This window comes from Hyla sarda, chromosome 8, assembly GCF_029499605.1.
Source record: "Hyla sarda isolate aHylSar1 chromosome 8, aHylSar1.hap1, whole genome shotgun sequence".
NCBI lineage: Eukaryota > Metazoa > Chordata > Amphibia > Anura > Hylidae > Hyla > Hyla sarda.
The window spans coordinates 22,737,120-22,762,811 of NC_079196.1; the positions used below are offsets into that span (position 1 = coordinate 22,737,120).

The 25,692-nt window shown below is 46.8% G+C and overlaps 1 long non-coding RNA gene across 6 annotated transcripts in view; it reads left to right on the forward strand.

Moving 5' to 3' along the window:
• The window catches only part of LOC130284404 (uncharacterized), a 101,914-nt gene that overhangs the window by 28,731 nt on the left and 47,491 nt on the right, over positions 1-25,692 (forward strand). For 2 of the 6 annotated variants that reach the window (XR_008847016.1, XR_008847018.1), the window contains exons 1-2: positions 5,138-5,340; positions 6,227-6,291. The exons of 2 other annotated variants lie outside the window; for them this stretch is intronic. This is a non-coding gene — a long non-coding RNA (uncharacterized LOC130284404). Of the gene's footprint in view, positions 1-5,137; positions 5,341-6,226; positions 6,292-25,692 lie in introns of those variants that run through there. 2 more of the 6 variants (XR_008847015.1, XR_008847014.1) reach the window with 1 other exon arrangement.

A 25,692-nucleotide genomic window follows, 5' to 3' on the forward strand; every position in this document is an offset into this window, starting at 1 on the left:
ATTTCCGCCTGAAGAATGAGCAACGCCATTCTTCAGGCGGAGATTTTAAAGCGGATTTTCCGTTCACAAATTCCGCTTCACAAATTCCGAAGTGTAAATTTGTGAACGGAAACCCTCTCACTATACTATACATTTTAGTAAGCGGACTTTCTGCCTGCAATTTCAAAGCGGAATTGCAGGCGGAAATTCCGTAGTTTGAACCTAGCCTTAGGCTAGGTTCACTCTCTGGAATTTCTGGACCGAATTTCTGCCGGAGATCAAGCCGGCGGCACTAGGACCGCGCGGACTGCATTGCCGTCCCCATAGATGTCAACGCATCTATGGGGACGGCAAATGCAGTCCGTGCGGTCTTAGTGCCGCCGGCTAGATCTCCGGCAGAAATTCTGCTTAGAGATTCCGTAGTGTGAACCCAGCATTGGGTTTATTCACACGGCAGAATTTCTGCTTGAGGAATTCCACCTCAAATGAAAGCCACAAGCGGAAGCGGAAACAAGCGCCACAAGCGGAAATTCAGAAGTGTGAATGGGAGTGCGGAATCCCATAGAAGTATATTGGGCTTTTATTCGAGGCGGAAATCCGCAAGACGAATTCTGCATGTGGAAATTCTGCCGTGTCGATAGACAGAAAAGACTGGACTAGAAAAGACTGGACTAGAAAAGACTGGACTAGAAAAGACTGGACTAGAAAAGACTGTAGGAGATTTTATCCCAGGGAATTGGTCTGAGCTGCAATGCCAGTAACTGCACACATAAAAGGGGGGCGCTGTTTCTCATCTCATACTGTTCCTTCGTTAACAATACTTCTCACAAGAATGTATATTTGGAGAAGGTAAAACTACAATGGGCGATGACTGCGGACAGCCATTATCTGGATCTTTCCAGCCTGACAGGATACACTGCAGAGAGCTGATATCTGGCTCCTGAATGATAAGCCTACTTCTGTAAGGGTGCTCAGCATTAGGGTACGGTCAGATCTTTGTGGTTTCCATGAATTGTTAGCACGTGAAAACCACATTTTGGAAAATTCCAGAGATGCCAAAAAAAAAAATTGACCGCTATGGTATCTGAAGGTTCACTGCTCTGTGATGATGGGTTTATTGCATCTTTTATCTTATCATTTGTCGTGTGGTCAAAGTGACTGCAAATGCAATAGTAGGGAATTCTAAGATTACAGAAGTGGGGTCCTAATACAATGCAGTTACAGAGGGGGCTCTCATTCTGGAGGATCAGGTGCATCTCCCCCGGAAAGAATTACAAGAGGCACCAGACCCAGAGCCCCATGTTAAAGGGGTTGTACGGCAATAGAAATACAGAGCTTGGCCCCAATCACTTTAATAGAACTGAACTGCAATACCACACACAACCTGAGGACAGGTGTGGTGCTGTTTTTGTTTTTTTAAGAAATCAGCTCAACTATTTTAATTATTGGGGAACACTAGAAAAAAAGGCATGGGACTAAGTCAGACAAATTTGACTGTGTCTGTTCGACAAGAATTTGTAACAATAAGACAGCCCCTGTCTGTATACACTAACAGCCCCTGTCCACATGCCCTAACAGTCCCTGTCCACATGCCCTACCAGTCCCTGCCCACATGCCCTAACAGCCCCTGTCCACATGCCCTAACAGTCCCTGTCCACATGCCCTAACAGTCCCTGTCCACATGCCCTAACAGCCCCTGTCCACATGCCCTAACAGTCCCTGTCCACATGCCCTACCAGTCCCTGCCCACATGCCCTAACAGCCCCTGTCCACATGCCCTAACAGTCCCTGTCCACATGCCCTAACAGCCCCTGTCTGTATGCCCTACCAGTCCCTGCCCACATGCCCTAACAGCCCCTGTCCACATGCCCTAACAGTCCCTGTCCACATGCCCTAACAGTCCCTGTCCACATGCCCTAACAGCCCCTGTCTGTATGCCCTAACAGTCCCTGTCCACGTGCCCTAACAGCCCATCTGTATGCCCTAACAGTCCCTGTCCACATGCCCTAACAGCTCCTGTCTGTATGCCCTAACAGTCCCTGTCCACATGCCCTAACAGTCCCTGTCCACATGCCCTAACAGCCCCTGTCCACATGCCCTAACAGTCCCTGTCCACATGCCCTAACAGTCCCTGCCCACATGCCCTAACAGCCCCTGTCCACATGCCCTAACAGCCCCGGTCTGTATGCCCTAACAGTCCCTGCCCACATGCCCTAACAGCCCCTGTCTCTATGCCCTAACAGTCCCTGCCCACATGCCCTAACAGCCCCTGTCTGTATGCCCTAACAGTCCCTTTCCACATGCCCTAACAGCCCCTGTCTGTATTCCCATAACAGTCCCTGTCCACATGCCATAACAGTCCCTGTCCACATGCCATAACAGTCCCTGTCCACATGCCCTAACAGCCCCTGTCCACATGCCCTAACAGTCCCTGTCCACATGCCCTAACAGTCCCTGTCCACATTCCCTAACAGCCCCTGTCTGTATGCCCTAACAGTCCCTGTCCACGTGCCCTAACAGCCCATCTGTATGCCCTAACAGTCCCTGTCCACATGCCCTAACAGCTCCTGTCTGTATGCCCTAACAGTCCCTGTCCACATGCCCTAACAGTCCCTGCCCACATGCCCTAACAGCCCCTGTCCACATGCCCTAACAGTCCCTGTCCACATGCCCTAACAGTCCCTGCCCACATGCCCTAACAGCCCCTGTCCACATGCCCTAACAGCCCCGGTCTGTATGCCCTAACAGTCCCTGCCCACATGCCCTAACAGCCCCTGTCTGTATGCCCTAACAGTCCCTGCCCACATGCCCTAACAGCCCCTGTCTGTATGCCCTAACAGTCCCTTTCCACATGCCCTAACAGCCCCTGTCTGTATTCCCATAACAGTCCCTGTCCACATGCCATAACAGTCCCTGTCCACATGCCATAACAGTCCCTGTCCACATGCCCTAACAGCCCCTGTCCACATGCCCTAACAGTCCCTGTCCACATGCCCTAACAGTCCCTGTCCACATGCCCTAACAGCCCCTGTCTGTATGTCCTAACAGTCCCTGCCCACATGCCCTAACAGCCCCTGTCTGTATGCCCTAACAGTTGATTTCCACATGCCCTAACAGCCCCTGTCCACATGCCCTAACAGCCCCTGTCCACATGCCCTAACAGCCCCTGTCCACATGCCCTAACAGCCCCTGTCCACATGCCCTAACAGCCCCTGTCCACATGCCCTAACAGCCCCTGTCCACATGCCCTAACAGTCCCTGTCCACATGCCCTAACAGTCCCTGTCCACATGCCCTAACAGCCCCTTTCCGTATGCCCTACCAGTCCCTGCCCACATGCCCTAACAGCCCCTGTCCACATGCCCTAACAGTCCCTGTCCACATGCCCTAACAGCCCCTGTCTGTATGCCCTAACAGTCCCTGTCCACGTGCCCTAACAGCCCGTCTGTATGCCCTAACAGTCCCTGTCCACATGCCCTAACAGCTCCTGTCTGTATGCCCTAACAGTCCCTGTCCACATGCCCTAACAGCTCCTGTCTGTATGCCCTAACAGTCCCTGTCCACATGCCCTAACAGTTCCTGCCCACATGCCCTAACAGTCCCTGTCCACATGCCCTAACAGTCCCTGCCCACATGCCCTAACAGCCCCTGTCTGTATGCCCTAACAGTCCCTGCCCACATGCCCTAACAGCCCGTCTGTATGCCCTAACAGTCCCTTTCCACATGCCCTAACAGCCCCTGTCTGTATTCCCATAACAGTCCCTGTCCACATGCCATAACAGTCCCTGTCCACATGTCATAACAGTCCCTGTCCACATGCCCTAACAGCCCCTGTCCACATGCCCTAACAGTCCCTGTCCACATGCCCTAACAGTCCCTGCCCACATGCCCTAACAGCCCCTGTCTGTATGCCCTAACAGTCCCTGCCCACATGCCCTAACAGCCCCTGTCTGTATGCCCTAACAGTCCCTGTCCACATGCCATAACAGTCCCTGTCCACATGTCATAACAGTCCCTGTCCACATGCCCTAACAGCCCCTGTCCACATGCCCTAACAGTCCCTGTCCACATGCCCTAACAGCCCCTGTCCACATGCCCTAACAGTCCCTGTCCACATGCCCTAACAGTCCCTGTCCACATGCCCTAACAGCCCCTGTCTGTATGTCCTAACAGTCCCTGCCCACATGCCCTAACAGCCCCTGTCTGTATGCCCTAACAGTTGATTTCCACATGCCCTAACAGCCCCTGTCCACATGCCCTAACAGCCCCTGTCCACATGCCCTAACAGCCCCTGTCCACATGCCCTAACAGCCCCTGTCCACATGCCCTAACAGCCCCTGTCCACATGCCCTAACAGTCCCTGTCCACATGCCCTAACAGTCCCTGTCCACATGCCCTAACAGCCCCTTTCCGTATGCCCTACCAGTCCCTGCCCACATGCCCTAACAGCCCCTGTCCACATGCCCTAACAGTCCCTGTCCACATGCCCTAACAGCCCCTGTCTGTATGCCCTAACAGTCCCTGTCCACGTGCCCTAACAGCCCGTCTGTATGCCCTAACAGTCCCTGTCCACATGCCCTAACAGCTCCTGTCTGTATGCCCTAACAGTCCCTGTCCACATGCCCTAACAGCTCCTGTCTGTATGCCCTAACAGTCCCTGTCCACATGCCCTAACAGTTCCTGCCCACATGCCCTAACAGTCCCTGTCCACATGCCCTAACAGTCCCTGCCCACATGCCCTAACAGCCCCTGTCTGTATGCCCTAACAGTCCCTGCCCACATGCCCTAACAGCCCGTCTGTATGCCCTAACAGTCCCTTTCCACATGCCCTAACAGCCCCTGTCTGTATTCCCATAACAGTCCCTGTCCACATGCCATAACAGTCCCTGTCCACATGTCATAACAGTCCCTGTCCACATGCCCTAACAGCCCCTGTCCACATGCCCTAACAGTCCCTGTCCACATGCCCTAACAGTCCCTGCCCACATGCCCTAACAGCCCCTGTCTGTATGCCCTAACAGTCGATTTCCACATGCCCTAACAGCCCCTGTCCACATGCCCTAACAGCCCCTGTCCACATGCCCTAACAGCCCCTGTCCACATGCCCTAACAGTCCCTGTCCACATGCCCTAACAGTCCCTGTTCACATGCCCTAGGCATATCGATATCATACAGGGAGTCCATGTATGAATAACACTTCTTATTAACCAGAACTGCAACATGCTGCATAGAGGAGAACTCTGCTCTGTATAACATGGTTTCCCATGTAATACCATATTGCTCCTTCAGAGGCCGCTGTAATCACAGAGGGAAGGGGTCATCAGAAAATGGCCTAGTCTTTAAAGTGTACCAGTCATTTCAGGTGGCTTTTCAGTATAAGCTGCCTGCCCTGTGTGTGTACATGAGGAGCAGCACTATTTCTGCTCATTATATAACTTGTATATGACATTTTTCAGCAGATTTCTGCTCTGCAGGTTTCATGTTAAATTTGTAGTTCTCCCAGATCTGGTGTGTAGAGCTTCCTCCTCCCCTCTCCATAGACTTGTATTGCTTGTCTTGCAGAAAAAGTTTTGTGCAGTAGGAGTGGAAGGTGTGATAACAGGAGAAAGAAGCATATTTGTCTTATAAGATATATCACAATGTTTTTTTATATTAACTTATACTCTTGATCTATGCAAAGTTTAATTAAATGACAGTGCCTTTTTTAATCAAGTTTCATGTTAAAGGGATATTCCAGGCCAAAACTTTTTTTTTATATATCAACTGGCTCCGGAAAGTTAAACAGATTTGTAAATTGCTTCTATTAAAAAATCTTAATCCTTCCAATAGTTATTAGCTTCTGAAGTTGAGTTGTTGTTTTCTGTCTAACTGCTCTCTGATGACTCACGTCCCGGGAGCTGTGCAGTTCCTATGGGGATATTCTCCCATCATGCACAGCTCCCGGGACGTGACATCATTGAGCAGTTAGACAGAAAACTTCAGAAGCTAATAACTATTGGAAGGATTAAGATTTTTTAATAGAAGTAATTTACAAATCTGTTTAACTTTCCGGAGCCAGTTGATATATAGAAAAAAGGTTTTGCCTGGAATACCCCTTTAAACTAATTTTTCAGGAATTATTGTTGATTTTTCAATTTTCTATTTCACTATTTATCGTTTAAAATAACCCTGAAATCTTGCAGTTTCCATTCTGACCACTTGGCTTAAAACTAACGTGGAACTTCCTGTTCTGTCTGATCACTTTTCAGCAGGTTCCTCCTTATCATCACAAACAGGATTACAGTGGAAGGTGACACCAGTGTATAGATAACAGGTATTGCCTAAATGTTGCCTAAAATCAGACCCCACCTCCTTCTAGAATGACCTCTGCAAAGGTCACAGAGCATGCCCAGACACCTTTTCCATTCATGTGAACGGGACAGCTTCTGTCTACATTCCCTTTAGGCTACTCATGTGCATGACATCCCCAATGTTGGCACTCATAATTGATTAACAGATTTAACCTGTCAATGTCTGATTCTTATTTCCAATCCTTAGGGTCTTTTTATATGGCAGAATTTCCGCTTGGGGAAGTCTGCCTCAAATTAAAGCCCATAGACTTCCATGGGATTCCACACTCCCATTCACACTTCTGAATTTCCGCTAGCGGAAATTCAGAAGTGTGAATGGAAATGTGGAATCCCATAGAAGTCTATGGGCTTTAATTTGAGGCGGAATTCCGCAAGCGGAAATTCTGCCGTGTGAATAGACCCTTAGTGGCACCAGGATTATCTGGCATTTACTGGCATCTGCCTTACTGGTCCATATTATGCTGAATGTGCCTTTAGGTGGGGGTTTTGGCTAAAATTGGACTCTGCCAGCAGTTATTCTATAATTAGCTCCATCTCCATCTATCAAGGGAAGGATTTAGAGAGGGGTTCTTAGAAAAATTGATATTTTTACGCTCTTGGTTGTAGCTGGTCCTATAGGTTGTTTCTGTGTGTCCCGGAGTTTGGCGTGTTAATATGTCAGTGTTTCTTAGTCATTAGCAGCAGCTGTTTCCAATATAAAAGCTGGCTCTAAGCCGGGGTCAAAATGGCCTCCAAGGGTCACAGTCGGCCTTTGTGGCTCCTGCCATTGTACTGTCCATCACACAGCTGTGCTTCAGCGGCCAAAAGGCAGGAAAGTCAAATGGCTTCACATTCATCTCTCCGTCCCAAATACAGGAGGAATGTTGGGCCTTCTTCATTCCAGCATCCCCGGCATTCCCCAATCCACCAAATTCTTCATTGTTTAAAGCTTCTTTTTGTATCATTGCTTTTAGGGTATCTCCCAGTTGATTAATAGAAGCCACAATCTAGCATAAAGCTTTATTTACAAATGTTATTTAGCTCAATGCCAGTCTGCTATCCGAAAGGATTCCTTTCCTAGTAAACTCATAAAACCACCATTAGATAAATGTGCAATTAATACATAGTTCATAAGGTTGAAAAAACAGACCAGAGTCCATCAAGTTCAACCTATATCCCTAATGAGTCCCTACTGAGTTGATCCAGAGGAAGGCAAAAAACCCTCATAGTAGAGGTAAAAACTCCTTCCCGACTCCAAATATGGCATCAGAATAAATCCCTGGATCAACATTCTGTCCCTATAAATCTAGTATACATAACCTGTAATGTTATTACTCTCCAAAAATGCATCCAGACCCCTTTTCTTTTACAGAGTTCACCATGACCACCTCCTCCGGGAGAGAATTCCACAGTCTCACTGCTCTTACAGTAAAGAACCCCGTCTGTGCTGGTGTAGAAACCTTCTTTCCTCTAGATGTAGAGAATGCCCCCTTGTTATAGCTACAGTCTTGGGTATAAATAGATCATGGGAAAGATCTCTGTACGGTCCCCTGATATATTTATACAGAGTTATTAGGTCTCCCCTAAGCCTTCTTTTTTCTAAACTAAATAACCCTAATTCTGATAATCTTTCTGGGTACTGTAGTCCTCCCATTCCCCATATTACCCTGGTTGCCCGTCTTTGAACCCCCTCAGCTCCACTATATCTTTCTTGTACACTGGTGCCCAGTACTGTACACAGTATTCCATGTGTGGTCTGACTAGTACTGTACACAGTATTCCATGTGTGGTCTGACCAGTACTGTACACAGTATTCTATGTGTGGTCTGACCAGTACTGTACACAGTATTCTATGTGTGGTCTGACCAGTACTGTACACAGTATTCTATGTGTGGTCTGACCAGTACTGTGCACAGTATTCTATGTGTGGTCTGACCAGTACTGTACACAGTATTCTATGTGTGGTCTGACCAGTACTGTACACAGTATTCCATGTGTGGTCTGACCAGTACTGTACACAGTATTCTATGTGTGGTCTGACCAGTACTGTATACAGTATTCTATGTGTGGTCTGACCAGTACTGTACACAGTATTCAATGTGTGGTCTGACCAGTACTGTACACAGTATTCTATGTGTGGTCTGACTAGTGATTTGTACAGTGGTAGAATTATTTCCTTGTCGTTGGTATCTATGCCCCTATTGATGCACCCCATGATTTTATTTGCCTGGCAGCAGCTGCCCGACACTGGTCACTACAGCTAAATTTACTGTTAACTAAGACTCCTAAGTCCTTTTCCACATCAGTCGTCCCAAGTGTTCTCCCATTTAATACATAATCCCAGCCCAGATTTTTCCTCCCCATGTGCATTGTCACGATGCCGACTGGCAGGTAGTGGACCCTCTGTGCCAGAGAGGGATTGGCGTGGACCGTGCTAGTGGACCGGTTCTAAGCCACTACTGGTTTTCACCAGAGCCCGCCGCAAAGCGGGATGGTCTTGCTGCGGCGGTAGTGACCAGGTCGTATCCACTAGCAACGGCTCACCTCTCTGGCTGCTGAAGATAGGCGCGGTACAAGGGAGTAGGCAGAAGCAAGGTCGGACGTAGCAGAAGGTCGGGGCAGGCAGCAAGGATCGTAGTCAGGGGCAACGGCAGAAGGTCTGGAAACACAGGCAAGGAACACACAAGGAACGCTTTCACTGGCACTAAGGCAACAAGATCCGGCAAGGGAGTGCAAGGGAAGTGAGGTAATATAGGGAAGTGCACAGGTGAAAACCCTAATTGGAACCACTGCGCCAATCAGCGGCGCAGTGGCCCTTTAAATCGCAGAGACCCGGCGCGCGCGCGCCCTAGGGAGCGGGGCCGCGCGCGCCGGGACAGAACAGACGGGGAGCGAGTCAGGTAGGGGAGCCGGGGTGCGCATCGCGAGCGGGCGCTACCCGCATCGCGAATCGCATCCCGGCTGGCAGCAGGATCGCAGCGCCCCGGGTCAGAGGACGTGACCGGAGCGCTGCAGCGGAGGGAGTGAAGCGAGCGCTCCGGGGAGGAGCGGGGACCCGGAGCGCTCGGCGTAACAGTACCCCCCCCCTTGGGTCTCCCCCTCTTCTTGGAGCCTGAGAACCTGAGGAGCAGACTTTTGTCAAGGATGTTGTCCTCAGGTTCCCAGGATCTCTCTTCAGGACCACAACCCTCCCAGTCAACTAAAAAAAAATTTTTCCCTCTGACCTTTTTGGCAGCCAAAATTTCCTTGACCGAGAAGACGTCCGAGGAGCCGGAAACAGGAGTGGGAGGAACAGATTTGGGAGAAAAACGGTTGAGGATGAGTGGTTTGAGAAGAGAGACGTGAAAGGCATTAGGGATACGAAGAGAAGGAGGAAGAAGAAGTTTATAAGAGACAGGATTAATTTGACACAAAATTTTGAAAGGACCAAGATAGCGTGGTCCCAACTTGTAGCTAGGGACACGGAAGCGGACATATTTAGCGGAGAGCCATACCTTGTCTCCAGGGGAAAAAACGGGGGGAGCTCTTCTTTTCTTATCCGCGAACCTCTTCATGCGTGAAGAAGCCTGTAAGAGAGAATTTTGGGTCTCTCTCCATATAATGGAAAGGTCACGAGAAATTTCATCCACAGCGGGCAGACCAGAGGGCAAGGGGGTAGGGAGGGGGGGAAGAGGGTGACGGCCGTACACCACGAAAAATGGGGATTTGGAGGAAGATTCAGAGACCCTGAAGTTATACGAGAATTCGGCCCATGGAAGGAGATCTGCCCAGTCATCCTGGCGGGAGGAAACAAAATGTCGCAAATAATCACCCAGGATCTGGTTAATTCTTTCTACTTGTCCATTGGACTGGGGATGATATGCAGAGGAAAAATTTAATTTAATCTTGAGTTGTTTACAGAGAGCTCTCCAGAATTTAGACACGAATTGGACCCCTCTATCCGAGACAATCTGCGTAGGCAACCCGTGAAGACGAAAAATGTGTACAAAAAATTGTTTAGCCAACTGAGGCGCAGAAGGAAGACCAGGAAGAGGGATGAAATGTGCCATTTTGGAGAATCGATCAACGACCACCCAAATAACGGTGTTGCCACGGGAAGGGGGTAAATCAGTAATAAAATCCATACCAATCAGAGACCAAGGCTGTTCGGGGACAGGCAGAGGATGAAGAAAACCAGCGGGCTTCTGGCGAGGAGTCTTATCCCGGGCACAGATAGTGCAGGCTCGCACAAAGTCCCCAACATCCGTCTCCAGAGTCGGCCACCAATAGAAGCGGGAGATGAGTTGCACAGATTTCTTGATGCCCGCATGACCTGCGAGATGGGAGGAGTGACCCCATTTGAGGATTCCGAGGCGTTGGCGTGGAGAAACAAAGGTCTTTCCTGGAGGAGTCTGCCTGATGGAGGCAGGAGAAGTGGAGATCAGGCAGTCAGGTGGAATGATGTGTTGCGGAGGGAGATCAACTTCTGAGGCATCCGAGGAACGAGAGAGAGCATCGGCCCTAATGTTCTTATCGGCAGGACGAAAGTGAATCTCAAAATTAAATCGGGCAAAGAACAGAGACCACCGGGCCTGGCGAGGATTCAGCCGTTGGGCCGACTGGAGGTAGGAGAGGTTCTTGTGGTCGGTGTAGATAATAACAGGAAATCTTGATCCCTCCAGCAGATGCCTCCATTCCTCAAGTGCTAATTTAATGGCTAGAAGCTCTCGATCCCCGATGGAGTAGTTCCTCTCCGCTGGAGAGAAGGTCCTAGAGAAAAAACCACAAGTGACAGCATGCCCGGAAGAATTTTTTTGTAGAAGAACAGCTCCAGCTCCTACTGAGGAGGCATCAACCTCCAATAGGAAGGGTTTGGAAGGGTCAGGTCTGGAGAGCACGGGAGCCGAAGAAAAGGCAGACTTGAGTCGTTTAAAGGAGTCTTCTGCTTGAGGAGGCCAGGACTTGGGATCAGCATTTTTTTTGGTTAAAGCCACGATAGGAGCCACAATGGTAGAAAAATGTGGAATAAATTGCCTGTAATAATTGGCGAACCCCAAAAAGCGTTGGATAGCACGGAGTCCGGAGGGGCGTGGCCAATTTAAGACGGCAGAGAGTTTGTCTGGATCCATCTGTAGTCCCTGGCCAGAGACCAAATATCCTAGAAAAGGAAGAGATTGGCATTCAAACAGACATTTCTCAATTTTGGCATAGAGTTGGTTGTCACGAAGTCTCTGAAGAACCATACGGACATGCTGGCGGTGTTCTTCTAGATTGGCAGAAAAAATTAGGATATCGTCCAGATATACCACAACACAGGAGTATAACAGATCACGAAAAATTTCATTGACAAAGTCTTGGAAGACGGCAGGGGCATTGCACAGTCCAAAGGGCATGACCAGATACTCAAAGTGTCCATCTCTGGTGTTAAATGCCGTTTTCCACTCGTCCCCCTCTCTGATGCGGATGAGGTTATAGGCGCCTCTTAAGTCCAATTTAGTGAAGATGTGGGCACCTTGGAGGCGATCAAAGAGTTCAGAGATGAGGGGTAAGGGGTAGCGGTTCTTAACCGTGATTTTATTAAGACCGCGGTAGTCAATGCAAGGACGTAGGGAGCCATCTTTTTTGGACACAAAGAAAAATCCGGCTCCGGCAGGAGAGGAGGATTTACGGATAAAGCCCTTTTTTAGATTCTCCTGGACGTATTCGGACATGGCAAGAGTCTCTGGGGCAGAGAGAGGATAAATTCTGCCCCGGGGTGGAGTAGTACCCGGGAGGAGGTCGATAGGACAATCATAAGGCCTGTGAGGAGGTAGAGTCTCAGCTTGTTTTTTGCAGAAAACATCCGCGAAGTCCATATAGGCCTTAGGGAGACCGGTTACTGGAGGAACCACAGAGTTACGGCAAGGGTTACTGGGAACCGGTTTTAGACAGTTCTTGGAACAAGAGGACCCCCAACTCTTGATCTCCCCAGTGGACCAATCCAGGGTTGGGGAATGAAGTTGAAGCCAGGGAAGTCCAAGGAGAATCTCCGAGGTGCAATTGGGGAGGACCAAAAGTTCAATCCTCTCATGATGAGATCCGATGCTCATAAGAAGGGGCTCCGTGCGGAAACGTATGGTACAGTCCAATCTTTCATTATTTACACAATTGATGTAGAGGGGTCTGGCGAGACTGGTCACTGGGATGTTGAACCTGTTGACGAGAGAGGCCAAAATAAAATTTCCTGCAGATCCAGAGTCCAAGAAGGCCACTGTAGAGAAGGAGAAGGCAGAGGCAGACATCCGCACAGGCACAGTAAGACGTGGAGAAGCAGAGTAGACATCAAGGACTGTCTCACCTCTGTGCGGAGTCAGCGTACGTCTTTCCAGGCGGGGAGGACGGATAGGACAATCCCTCAGGAAGTGTTCGGTACTAGCACAGTACAGGCAGAGGTTCTCCATACGGCGTCGTGTCCTCTCTTGAGGTGTCAGGCGAGACCGGTCGACCTGCATAGCCTCCACGGCGGGAGGCACAGGAACAGATTGCAGGGGACCAGAGGAGAGAGGAGCCGAGGAGACGAAACGCCTCGTGCGAACAGAGTCCATATCTTGGCGGAGTTCCTGACGCCTTTCAGAAAAACGCATGTCAATGCGAGTGGCTAGGTGAATAAGTTCATGTAGATTAGCAGGAATTTCTCGTGCGGCCAGAACATCTTTAATGTTGCTGGATAGGCCTTTTTTGAAGGTCGCGCAGAGGGCCTCATTATTCCAGGACAATTCTGAAGCAAGTGTACGGAATTGTACGGCATACTCGCCAACGGAAGAATTACCCTGGACCAGGTTCAACAGGGCAGTCTCAGCAGAAGAGGCTCGGGCAGGTTCCTCAAAGACACTTCGGATTTCCGAGAAGAAGGAGTGTACAGAGGCAGTGACGGGGTCATTGCGGTCCCAGAGCGGTGTGGCCCATGACAGGGCTTTTCCGGACAGAAGACTGACTACGAAAGCCACCTTAGACCTTTCAGTGGGAAACAGGTCCGACATCATCTCCAGATGCAGGGAACATTGGGAAAGAAAGCCACGGCAAAACTTAGAGTCCCCATCAAATTTATCCGGCAAGGATAAGCGTATCCCAGGAGCGGCCACTCGCTGCGGAGGAGGTGCAGGAGCTGGCGGAGGAGATGACTGCTGAAGCTGTGGTAGCAACTGTTGTAGCATAACGGTCAGTTGAGACAGCTGTTGGCCTTGTTGCGCTATCTGTTGTGACTGCTGGGCGACCACCGTGGTGAGGTCAGCGACAACTGGCAGAGGAACTTCAGCGGGATCCATGGCCGGATCTACTGTCACGATGCCGACTGGCAGGTAGTGGACCCTCTGTGCCAGAGAGGGATTGGCGTGGACCGTGCTAGTGGACCGGTTCTAAGCCACTACTGGTTTTCACCAGAGCCCGCCGCAAAGCGGGATGGTCTTGCTGCGGCGGTAGTGACCAGGTCGTATCCACTAGCAACGGCTCACCTCTCTGGCTGCTGAAGATAGGCGCGGTACAAGGGAGTAGGCAGAAGCAAGGTCGGACGTAGCAGAAGGTCGGGGCAGGCAGCAAGGATCGTAGTCAGGGGCAACGGCAGAAGGTCTGGAAACACAGGCAAGGAACACACAAGGAACGCTTTCACTGGCACTAAGGCAACAAGATCCGGCAAGGGAGTGCAAGGGAAGTGAGGTAATATAGGGAAGTGCACAGGTGAAAACCCTAATTGGAACCACTGCGCCAATCAGCGGCGCAGTGGCCCTTTAAATCGCAGAGACCCGGCGCGCGCGCGCCCTAGGGAGCGGGGCCGCGCGCGCCGGGACAGAACAGACGGGGAGCGAGTCAGGTAGGGGAGCCGGGGTGCGCATCGCGAGCGGGCGCTACCCGCATCGCGAATCGCATCCCGGCTGGCAGCAGGATCGCAGCGCCCCGGGTCAGAGGACGTGACCGGAGCGCTGCAGCGGAGGGAGTGAAGCGAGCGCTCCGGGGAGGAGCGGGGACCCGGAGCGCTCGGCGTAACATGCATTACCTTACATTTATCAGAGTTGAACCTCATTTGCCACTTCTCAGCCCAAACCTCCAACCTATCCAGATCTATTTGTAACAGTGCACTGTCCTCTATTGTGTTATCTATTATATACAGAGAACAGTCCTCTATAGTGTTGACCACTTTACAGAGTTTAGTATCATCTGCAAAGATTGCTACTTTACTATTCAACCCCTGTACTAGGTCATTGATGAATATATTAAATAGAAAAGGACCCAAGACTGACCCCTGTGGTCCCCACAAGTAACAGTCACCCAATCAGAATAAGTACCATTAATAACCACCCTCTGTTTCCTATCACTGAGCTAGTTACTTACCCACTTGCACACATTCTCCCTCAGCCCCATCCTTCTCATTTTATGCACCAACACCTTTTATGTGGCACCGTATCAAATGCTTTGGAAAAATCCAGATATACGACATCCAGCAATTGCCCCTGGTCCAGTCTGGAGCTCACCTCCTCATAAAAGCTGATCAGGTTAGTTTGACAGGACCGATCCCTCACAAAGCCATGCTGATATGGGGTCATACATTTATGTTTATCAAGATACTCCAAAATAGCATCTCTTAGTAAACCCTCAAACAATTTACATACAACGTTGGTTAAACTAAGAGGTCTATAATTCCCGGGGTCACCTTTTGACCCCTTTTTAAATATTGCCACCACATTTGCTATGCGCCAGTCCTGGGGAACCTTCCCTGTCACTATAGAGGTCTTGAATATTAAAAATAGGGGTCTGTCTTTCCTTTAGAACACGGGGTGAATGTCATCTTGACCTGGGGATTTGTCTATTTTGATTTTTTGTACTGTACTTCTTCCTGGGTTACACAGGTGACCTGTACTTCTTCCTGGGTTAGACAGGTGACCTGTACTGGGGAGTTTACCTTATCTCGTTGAATTTCACCTGGCATTTCATTTTTCTCGGTGAATACAGTGGAGAAGAATTTATTTAATATATTTGCTTTTGCCTGATCCCCGTTTATAATTTCTTCCTCATAATTTTTTTTTTAAAGGGCCAACACTTTCTTTTTGCTATTTATATAGTTAAAGAACATTTTGGGGTTTGTTTTACTCTCTAGGGCAATGAGTCTTTTTGTCTCTATTTTTGCAGCTTTTATCAGTTTTTTACATATTTTAAATTTTTCTCTATAGCTTTTTAATGCTTCTTCACTGCTGTCCTGTTTTAGTAGTTTAAATGCTTTATTTTTGTCATTTATTGCCCCCTTGACATTTGTATTCATCCATACTGGTTTTCTTTTATTTCTGACCCTTTTATTCCCATAAGGTATATACCTCTTACAGTAAGAATTTAAAATATTCTTAAAAGTCTCCCATTTAGTGTCAGTATTGTTCTTTTTGAGGACATTATCCCATTTTATATTGTTAAGGGCTTCTCTGAGTTGATCGAACTTTGCCTTTCTAAATGTCATTGTTTTTGTGGCCCCTCGAGAGATTCCCTTATTGAAGAACAAGTTATGATGTATTATATTATGATCACTATTTCCTAGGTGTCCTTCTACCTGCACATTAGTTACTCTATCAGGTCTGCTGGTTAATGTTAAGTCTAGTAGGGCGCCCCCTCTGGTCAGGTCTGTTGGTTAATGTTAAGTCTAGTAGGGCGCCCCCTCTGGTCAGGTCTGTTGGTTAATATAAAGTCTAGTAGGGCGCCCCCTCTGGTCGGGCCCTGCACCATTTGGGACAGATAATTGTCTTTAGCTATAGTCAGAAACCTGTTTCCTTTATGAGATTCACAGGTCTCAGTCTCCCAGTTTATATCAGGATAGTTAAAGTCCCCATTATTATCACCTCATTCTTATTTGCTGCCTTGTTTATAATTCATTAAACATGTTATAGTCTTAAAGTGCTACTACAGTGGAAAACATTTTTTTTAAATCAACTGGTGCCAGAAAGTTATACAGATTAGTAAATTACTTCTGTTTAAAAAATCTTAATCCTTCCAGTACTTATCAGCTGCTGTATGCTCCAGAGGAATTTCCTTTCTGTCTGACCAGTGCTCTCTGCTGCCACCTCTGTCCATGTCAGGAACTGTCCAGAGCATTAGGGGTTTGCTAAGGGGATTTTCTCCTGCTCTGGGCAGTTCCTGACACGGACAGAGGTGTCAGCAGAGAGCACTGTGGTCAGACAGAAAAAAACTACAAAACTTCCTCTGTAGTATACAGCAACTGATAAGTACTGGAAGGATTAATACATTTTTATAGAAGTCATTTACAAATCTGTTTAACTTGCTGCCACCAGTTGATGTGAAAACATTTTTTTCCTCTGGAGTACCCCTTTAAGCTGTAGAGCCAAACATCATGGGCCTCTACCAATACCCTCATTAGAGATGAACAAAGTTACAGTGATTTGATTCATCACGAACTTCTCGGCTCGGCAGTTGATGACTTTATCCTGCATAAATTAGTTCAGCTTTCAGGTGCTCCGGTGGCTGGAGACTCTCTCCTAGGACTGTATCCACCTTTTCCAGCCCACCGGAGCACCTGAAAGCTGAACTAATTTATGCAGGATAAAGTCATCAACCGCCGAGCCGAGAAGTTTGTGACGAATCGAATTATTTGAAGTTTGCTCGTCTCCAACCCTCATGTCACTTATCACAAGATATATTTAATATGTCGTTCTCCTTTAATGGAAGCAAATGAATGGAAATCACCACAACCTCCGCAGCGATTCCCATGGATCCTGGTGTTTTAGGACTGAAGGGTTTGGCCTTTATTGTAGACGTTTTACCTTGTATTATTATGGTCCTATAGGGACATACAAGAAATTGTATGATATTTCATGGATCCGCTCCCTTTGGCTCTGTATTACTTGTCCTCGCATGACTGTTCCTCCTGCATATTCTGACATGATAATGAAGCGGGCCGGTCGCCTCCGAAGAGCGCTCATCTTTGTTTTACATTTTCATGGTCCAACTTCCATGGAAATTGAATAAAAGCCGAGCTTAATGGGGCACTAAGGATTTTAGAAGCATTTTGGGAATGAGAAATAGCGCGTACTTAAATGCGTAAAACAAATCACCCCCCGGGGGCCATATCACGGAGCGCTGAGAGACAGCGCTCATTCACTGGGAACAAGGAATGGGTTAAATGTCTATACTGAACTTAGTGGAGGGGGGGGGGGGGGGCTAAGCTGAAAAGTAAACAGTATCTTTCTATACCAGGTTGACTGGTCCCAGCCCATTGTGTGATATGAAAGGGCGGCTATTGTGAAGTATCTGAACACTATTATTCTGTCTATATCCCAGTCAGGAATATGTTTCCTCAGACAATTTCCTTTCCCAAACCAATAAAAAGAGACTCAATGAAACGTGGACCCGGATAGTTCTCTGCTGCCTGATGTGGTCGCCTGTAACATCCGATTATTTCAGGGCTAGTTTAAAGTGACAGGCGCACTTATCAAATGGGTGACAGGAGGCCTGAGAAAGAAATTATCTATGCATCTATCTATTTAATATATATATATATATATATTTTTTTTAAATCTATTTTTCTAATATATATATATATATATATATATATATATTAATAATATATCTATTTATCATTCTATCTATCTATCTATCAATCTCATATCTATCTATCAATATCATATCTATCAATCTCATATCTATCTATCTCATATCTATCGATCTATCTATCTATTATCTATCAAACTCATATCTATCTATCGATCTCATCTCATATCTATCTCATATCTATCTATCTATCTATCTATCTATCTATCTCATATCTATCTATCCATCTCATATCTATCTATCTATCTATCCATCTCATATCTATCTATCTATCTATCTATCTATCTATCTCATATCTATCTATCTATCTATCTCATATCTATCTATCTATCTATCTATCTATCTATCTCATATCTATCTATCTATCTACCTATCTATCTCATATCTATCAATCTCATATCTATCCATCTATCTATCTCTCTCATATCTCTCTCTCATATCTATCTATCTATCTATCTCTCATATCTATCTATCTCAAATCTATCTCTCTCTCATATCTCTCTCTCTCTCTCTCTCTCTCTCATATCTCTCTCATATAATATCTATCTCATATCTATCTCATATCTATCTATCTATCTCATATCTATCTATCTATCTCATATCTATCTATCTATCTATCTATCTCTCATATCTATCTATCTATCTCATATCTATCTATCTATCTATCTATCTATCTCATATCTATCTATCTATCTATCTCATATCTATCTATCTATCTCTCTCATATCTACCTATCTATCTCATGTCTACCTATCTATCTATCTATCTATCTATCCGGTAGAGACTGATAGCTAGAACAAGCCAGGAGAAGAGAGTGCTAAGCGAGACAAACTCAGTGTTTCCCAACCAGGATGCCTTTAGCTGTTGCAGAACTATAACTTCCAGCATGCCCGGACGGCTGGACTGGGTACAACTGTTTATACTTCTCAGCTGAGAGCAGGACTAGCTATATACAATGTATCAGTCTGGAGTCCAAGCTGTGCAGCTCACAGAGCATTGTCTAGACTGGATACAATTGTATATTCTCAGCTGAGAGCAGGACTCGCTATATACAATGTGTCAGTCTGGAGTCCAGGCTGTGCAGCTCACAGAGCATTGTCTAGACTGGATACAATTGTATCACTTCTCAGCTGAGAGCAGGACTCGCTATATACAATGTATCAGTCTGGAGTCCAGGCTGTGCAGCTCACAGAGCATTGTCTAGACTGGATACAATTGTATATTCTCAGCTGAGAGCAGGACTCGCTATATACAATGTGTCAGTCTGGAGTCCAGGCTGTGCAGCTCACAGAGCATTGTTTAGACTGGATACAATTGTATCACTTCTCAGCTGAGAGCAGGACTCGCTATATACAATGTATCAGTCTGGAGTCCAGGCTGTGCAGCTCACAGAGCATTGTCTAGACTGGATACAATTGTATATTCTCAGCTGAGAGCAGGACTCGCTATATACAATGTGTCAGTCTGGAGTCCAGGCTGTGCAGCTTACAGAGCATTGTTTAGACTGGATACAATTGTATCACTTCTCAGCTGAGAGCAGGACTCGCTACTTACTGGTTTGCTGCCTCGGAATGTAAACAAAGTGTATTATTCACTGACAGCAAACTAATATTTTGGAATGGAGAGAAACTCTATATAAAGTATTTTGGGAAGTTATAGAACTTTTTATCTATAAAAAAAATATCTTTACCGACCTACAATCTGACTACGTAAAGTACATACAAACCATTCTGGGAATCGCCTTGAAGAAATGGCCCTCATGCTGTTATAAGAGGGAAAATCCCATCTTTATCTCTCCGTCTGACTTTATAATGTTTGCCTTGCTTTGAACGTAATGAACGTCCACAAGGACAAAGAGCCCTTTAAGCCCGTCCCCTGAAACAAATGGGGGCAGCAGTGACCATCTGCGGAGGGACATCTTAATTTAATCAATGAAACCGTCCATAGAACAACAAGTCAGCAGATAAGGAAGACGGATCACGACAGCGCATGCAATGACTCCGCCACTACAGCTTCCTCCTGACCAACTTCAATCAAAGAAAAATAAAAAATAAAATCAGGGAAAGAAACCAACAAGTGGAAAATTACCTTTTGGGTGAGAAGAATAAAGGGACGGGGGTGTTTATTGGGGTCGGTGTATTATAAAGAGAAATAAACAAATTGTAGGGAATCCTCACTGGGGAATGATGTGGATCAGTGTTTCCCAACTAGTGTGCCTCCAGCTGTTGCAAAACTATAACTCTCAACATGCCCGGACAGCCGAAGGTTATAAGTTATCGGCTATCGGACTTAAAGTCCACAGATTATCAGTATCGGCCCTAAAAAATCGATATCGGTCGATCCATAGTTCTTATATCTTTACCCATATGGAGAACTGGTAACCACCCTCGAGGAGCTGTTATGGCAGCCTTGTGTGGTGGCGGGGTGTGTAGTGCAGGGCAGATGTTGTTACCCTAGGGGGAGATGGCATTAACCCCTTGTATTCGTGACACCAGGGCGTGGTTTATCCTATAACCACCTGAAGGTATGGCCGCTGGATCCCGGGCTAGGCACGGCGGCAATAAAGACTCCGACGCCAAGTTACAGACAACAGTAGCTTTACTGAGGGTAGACAGGTGGTAAAGTCTATACGGTTCAGCCAGGGTACAAGGAGGTGACCAGTGACTCAGAGACCTTAAGGGCTTGCTGGGACTTGTAGTAGGACTGGACAATTGAATGCAGACCACACTGACTTGACAGATGACAGGGACTGACTTGACTCATAAAGCTGTGACTTTATCTTACTTGACTTGATAGCGGCTACAGGACTGGACTTTGAGGTCTCCAACACTCTGGACACACACACTAGGCAAGTGCACTGGACCTCAGCCGAAAGAGAGAGAAGCTCCACCCAGGGCTTATATGGGGAGACTAGCAGGGAGCCCATAGGTCACTCTTGGAATCACATGGTCACTGATACCTCCTAGGTAACAATCACATGACATATCACATGGTATAACTCTTAAAGCAACATTACATTTTATAACACTTTACATGGTAAAACATATTTACAATGGGGAAACAAGTGCAGGGGGCCTTGGGGACACTGAAGGAGGCTGCCTGACAGGACAGCAGGGGTACGGGGTAACACCTCCCATACTGGGCCACCACACATGTTAGTTCAGTTTTCCTAGATGTAACTAAGAAACAGGTGAATGGAATTTTTGGCAACTCGGAGGATAAGTCATGGTTAAATATTATAATATTTTAAGGGGGGATATTATAATCTGTAATATAGTCAGCTCCAAGATGTGCATTGTTCAGTGCGCCATTCATACACAGGTCATGGACCACAGCCCTTGAATTCCTTCATCGCAGCGTATAAATCAGCGGATTCCTGTCCCTGACCGTACGACTGGGCCTATGAAGATGAAGGACTCGGCTCTTTGTTGCACAGACCATGATTTATGTAAATGATGAGAGTGGACATACTTTCGCCTCCCCTTCCCCCAGCGCAGAATTCTTTAATATCACTGAGCTAATAAATTACCTTTTAAAAGCACATTGGGAATTTGTACCCTCTTAAGAAATTTTCCACAGCTTTTCCGCCCCCGACCCCGAACATAGAATCCTGCGTTACCATATGTCTCATTAATGGTCTATTCACATGTACAGTATTCTGCGCATATTTTCTGCTGCAGATTTTATTGTAAACTAAATGACTGAACACAGTTTGAAATCCTGCATCAAATCTGCGCAGAATACTGTACGTGTGAATAAACCCTTAAAGGGAAACTCCATGTTTGTGCCACATATTTACAACATTTCCCAGTGCAAATCTGCGTCAAATCTTCACCATCCTTGTCAATGCTTTAGTCATTTTGTATAAACAATATTTTATTAACGTTTATTCAAAGGCATGTAAAAAATACGCAGTCAGAGATACCATTTTCTTAAGGCCGAGCCCAAGTACCAATTGCTTTTTTTTCAAGTACTGGCTGATACCAATAACCAATACTTTCTTTTTAATGCCATGTGACAGCAGAGGTGGCTCTAGACCAGTGGTCTTCAACCTGTGGACCTCCAGATGATGCAAAACTACAACTCCCAGCATGCCCGGACAGCCGTTGGCTGTCCGGGCATGCTGGGAGTTGTAGTTTTGCAACATCTGGAGGTCCGCAGGTTGAAGACCACTGCTCTAGACTTTGTGCAGCCTTTGGCGAAAGTCAAACATGAGGCCCTCAATGACACTTCTAATTAAGATATGCCTCCAATAGTTAGGTAGGGAACCCCCCCCCCCCCGCCTATTAAGTAGAAGCCTCCAGTAGTTAGCTATGGAATCCCTCCTATTAGGTAGAAGCCCATAGTAGCTAGGTAGACAATCCTCCTATTAGGAAGAAGCCCTCAGCAGTTAGGTAGGTATGAAATCCCCCCCCATTAGGTAGAACCTCCCAGTAGTAAGGTAGGTAGGGAATTCCTCCTATTAGGTAGAAACCCCCAATAGTTAGGTAGGGAATTCCTCCTATTAGGTTGAAACCCCCCAGTAGTAAGGTAAGGAATCCAGTAGAAGCCCCCAGTTGTTAGGTAGGGAATCCCCCTATTAGGTAGAAATACCCAGTAGTTAGGTAGGGAATTACTACTATTAGGTAGAAACCCCCCAGTAGTTAGGTAGGGATTCCCTCTATTAGGTAGAAATCACCAGTAGTAAGGTAAGGAACCCCCCCCCTATTAAGTAGAAGCCCCCAGTTGTTAGGTAGGGAATCCCCCTATTAGATAGATGCCTCCCCCCCCCCAGTAGTTAGGTAAGGAATGCCCCCTATTAGGTAGAACCCCTTAGTAGTTACGTAAGGAATCCCCCCATTAGGTACAAGCCCCAAAAAAGTAGGTAGGAAATCCTCATATTAGGTAAAAGCCCCCAGTAGTTAGGAAGGGAATCCCAGCATATGGTAGAAGCCCTCATTAGGTAGGAAGGAAATCCTTTCTATTAGGTAGAAGCCCTCAGTATGTAGGTAGGGACATACTGAGGTAGGAAATCCCCCTATTAGGTAAAAACCCCCAGTAGTTAGGAAGGGAATCCCACCTTAAGGTAGAAGCCCTCATTAGGTAGGAAGAAAATCCTTTCTATTAGGTAGAAGCCCTCAGTATGTAGGTAGGGTCATACCGAGGTAGGAAATCCCCCTATTAGGTAAAAGCCCCCAGTAGTTAGGAAGGGAATCCCACCTTAAGGTAGAAGCCCTCATTAGGTAGGAAGAGAATCCTGTCTATTTGGTAGGAGCCCTCATTAGGTAGGAATTGCAAATGTCCGGTATCAGCACTGATACTATACCAGTATCGGTATCAGGACACCCCTAGTGAGAGGGTATCGGAAACTCACTCACTGTTCCCCAACCTGTGGCTCACCACTTTCCAAACTACAATTCCCATCATGCCCAATCAGCATGGGAGCTGTAGTTTTGCAACAGGTGGAAAGCCTCAGGTTTTTGTTAATTATTGTACAATGTAGAAGCTTTATTGAGATAAAGCTGGGTGACCCCTTGTATTCCCCTATTCAGGCTGTCAATGTAGTTTGCAAATTAAAGGACTGGAAAATCTCTTTCCCGGAATAGGTCATTTCGTGCTGCACCTGCAGAGATTACCGCACTTGTCAGACAAGACCCAAAGTCATAAAATTGGGTGCAGTTCGATTTTTTTATATCCCGAGAATTTGCAAAATGGAGGAAATTCCTGTTTTTTTGCAATGTTAAGGCTTTAATCCCGCAGTGATGAGAAGACTTCATATGTAAGTGGATTGTCTTTACATATGTAAACGTGTATTAGCAAGTCATTGCGGGGAACAGCGATGATAAACCTGTTTACTGCTAGACATAGATATACAGATAATTCCACAGATAAGACCCTAAAGGACATCAGCACCATTATCTCGGCCGCCATGATCACACAATCCGCTCCCTCATTGACTGCTCAGGTGTTAGAAATTCTATGCGGCCATTTCTTACCTGTCGACTCAAGAAGCGGCACTTTTTCTGTCTACTCTATCTTTTCCTGTATTTGTTTTATGGAATAAACATGGAAACGTTTTCTGTCTGCATTAGGCCGACATTATTTTCTTGAAATAAAAAACGGAACATTGGAATAGCAAAAACGGCATGGTGTTCTGTCATATGTATACAGTACAGTCCTTTGTGTAAAAGAATCAGCACAGGATGGCCTCTAGTGCGGTGCACGGTATCCACCAGCTTGCCATGTTGGATCTCCCTCCAAGGAAACAGCACCGGTCACGAGGTCCAGTTAAAGGGGTACTCCAGTGGAAAACTTTTTTTTTTTTAATTAACTGGTGCCAGAAAGTTAAACAGATTTGTAAATTACTTCTATTAAAAATCTTAATCCTTCCAGTACTTATTAGCTGCTGAATACTACAGCGGAAATTCTTTTCTTTTTAATACACAGAGCTCTCTGCTGACATCATGCGCACAGTGCTCTCTGCTGACATCTCTGTCCATTTTAGGAACTGTCCAGAGCAGCATATGTTTGCTATGGGGATTTTCTCCTACTCTGGACAGTTCCTAAAATGGACAGAGATGTCAGCAGAGAGCACTGTGCTCGTGATGTCAGCAGAGAGCTCTGTGTTCCATAAAGAGAACAATTTCCTCTTATTCAGCAGCTAATAAGTACTAAAAGGATTAAGATTTTTTAATAGAAGTAATTTACAAATCTGTTAACTTTCTGGCACCAGTTGATTTAAAAAAACAAAAAAGTTTTTCACTGGAGTACCCCTTTAAAGGGGTACTCCGCCCCAAGACATCTTATCCCCTATCCAAAGGATAGGGGATAAGATGTCTGATCGCGGGGGTCCCGCCGCTGGGGACCCCCGCAATATAGCATACCATCTGCTTCCGGCAGCGCTGGAGGTTCTGGCTCCCGACCACGGGAACGGAAGATCGTGACGTCATGACTCCGCCCCCGTGTGGCGTCACGCCCCACCCCCTCAATACAAGTCTATGGGAGGGGGCGTGACAGCGGCCACGTGATCGACAGTAATCAGACCCGGAGGGAACACGCTCTGGGGACTGATTTTAACCGGGTGCGGTGTGCAAGATCCCGGGGGTCCCCAGCGGCGGGACCCCCACGATCAGGCATTTTATCCCCTATCCTTTGGATCGGGGATAAGATGTCTGAGCGCTGGAGTACCCCTTTAAATGCAGGCTAAAAGGTATTTTATTGCATCAGAGCATACAAACCTTTATTAGCCTATATAGCAGTGGTCTCCTACCGGCGGACCTCCAGATGTTGCAAAACTACAACTCCCAGCATGCCCGGACAGCCGACGCTATCCGGGCATGCTGGGAGTTGTAGTTTTGCAACATCTGGAGGTCCGCAGATTGAAGACCACTGCTATATAGTATGGTTTATTATAGGCCCGCATAATACTGCGCAGGACTTGCCTTTGTTCTATTTTTCAGCTATGTAGGTTCCAGGGAAAGCTGGGTGGCAACTAATATGGCTTCGACATTAGTAAAGACACACTGCACAGCTATATATGATCGTTCCGCTTTTTATCCAATCATTTTCATGAATACACAGTTCATAGAGAAATAATCACCCAGGTGACTAATATGGCTTCTCCCACATGGGTTCAGCTCCTAGGCCCCAATGCAAAAACTGCCCCCCACAATATCCCATTGATAATACTGGTGGTGCCTTATGTCGCAGAGCGCCCTCCTCAGACACCGGGGATCAAATGCTACCTCTGCACCAACTATGGCTACTCCTCTTCCCATATTCCTGACTGGACTAGTTAGTCTAGTTCTACAGGACAACATAACTCAAGGGGGTTGTTTTTATCAGAA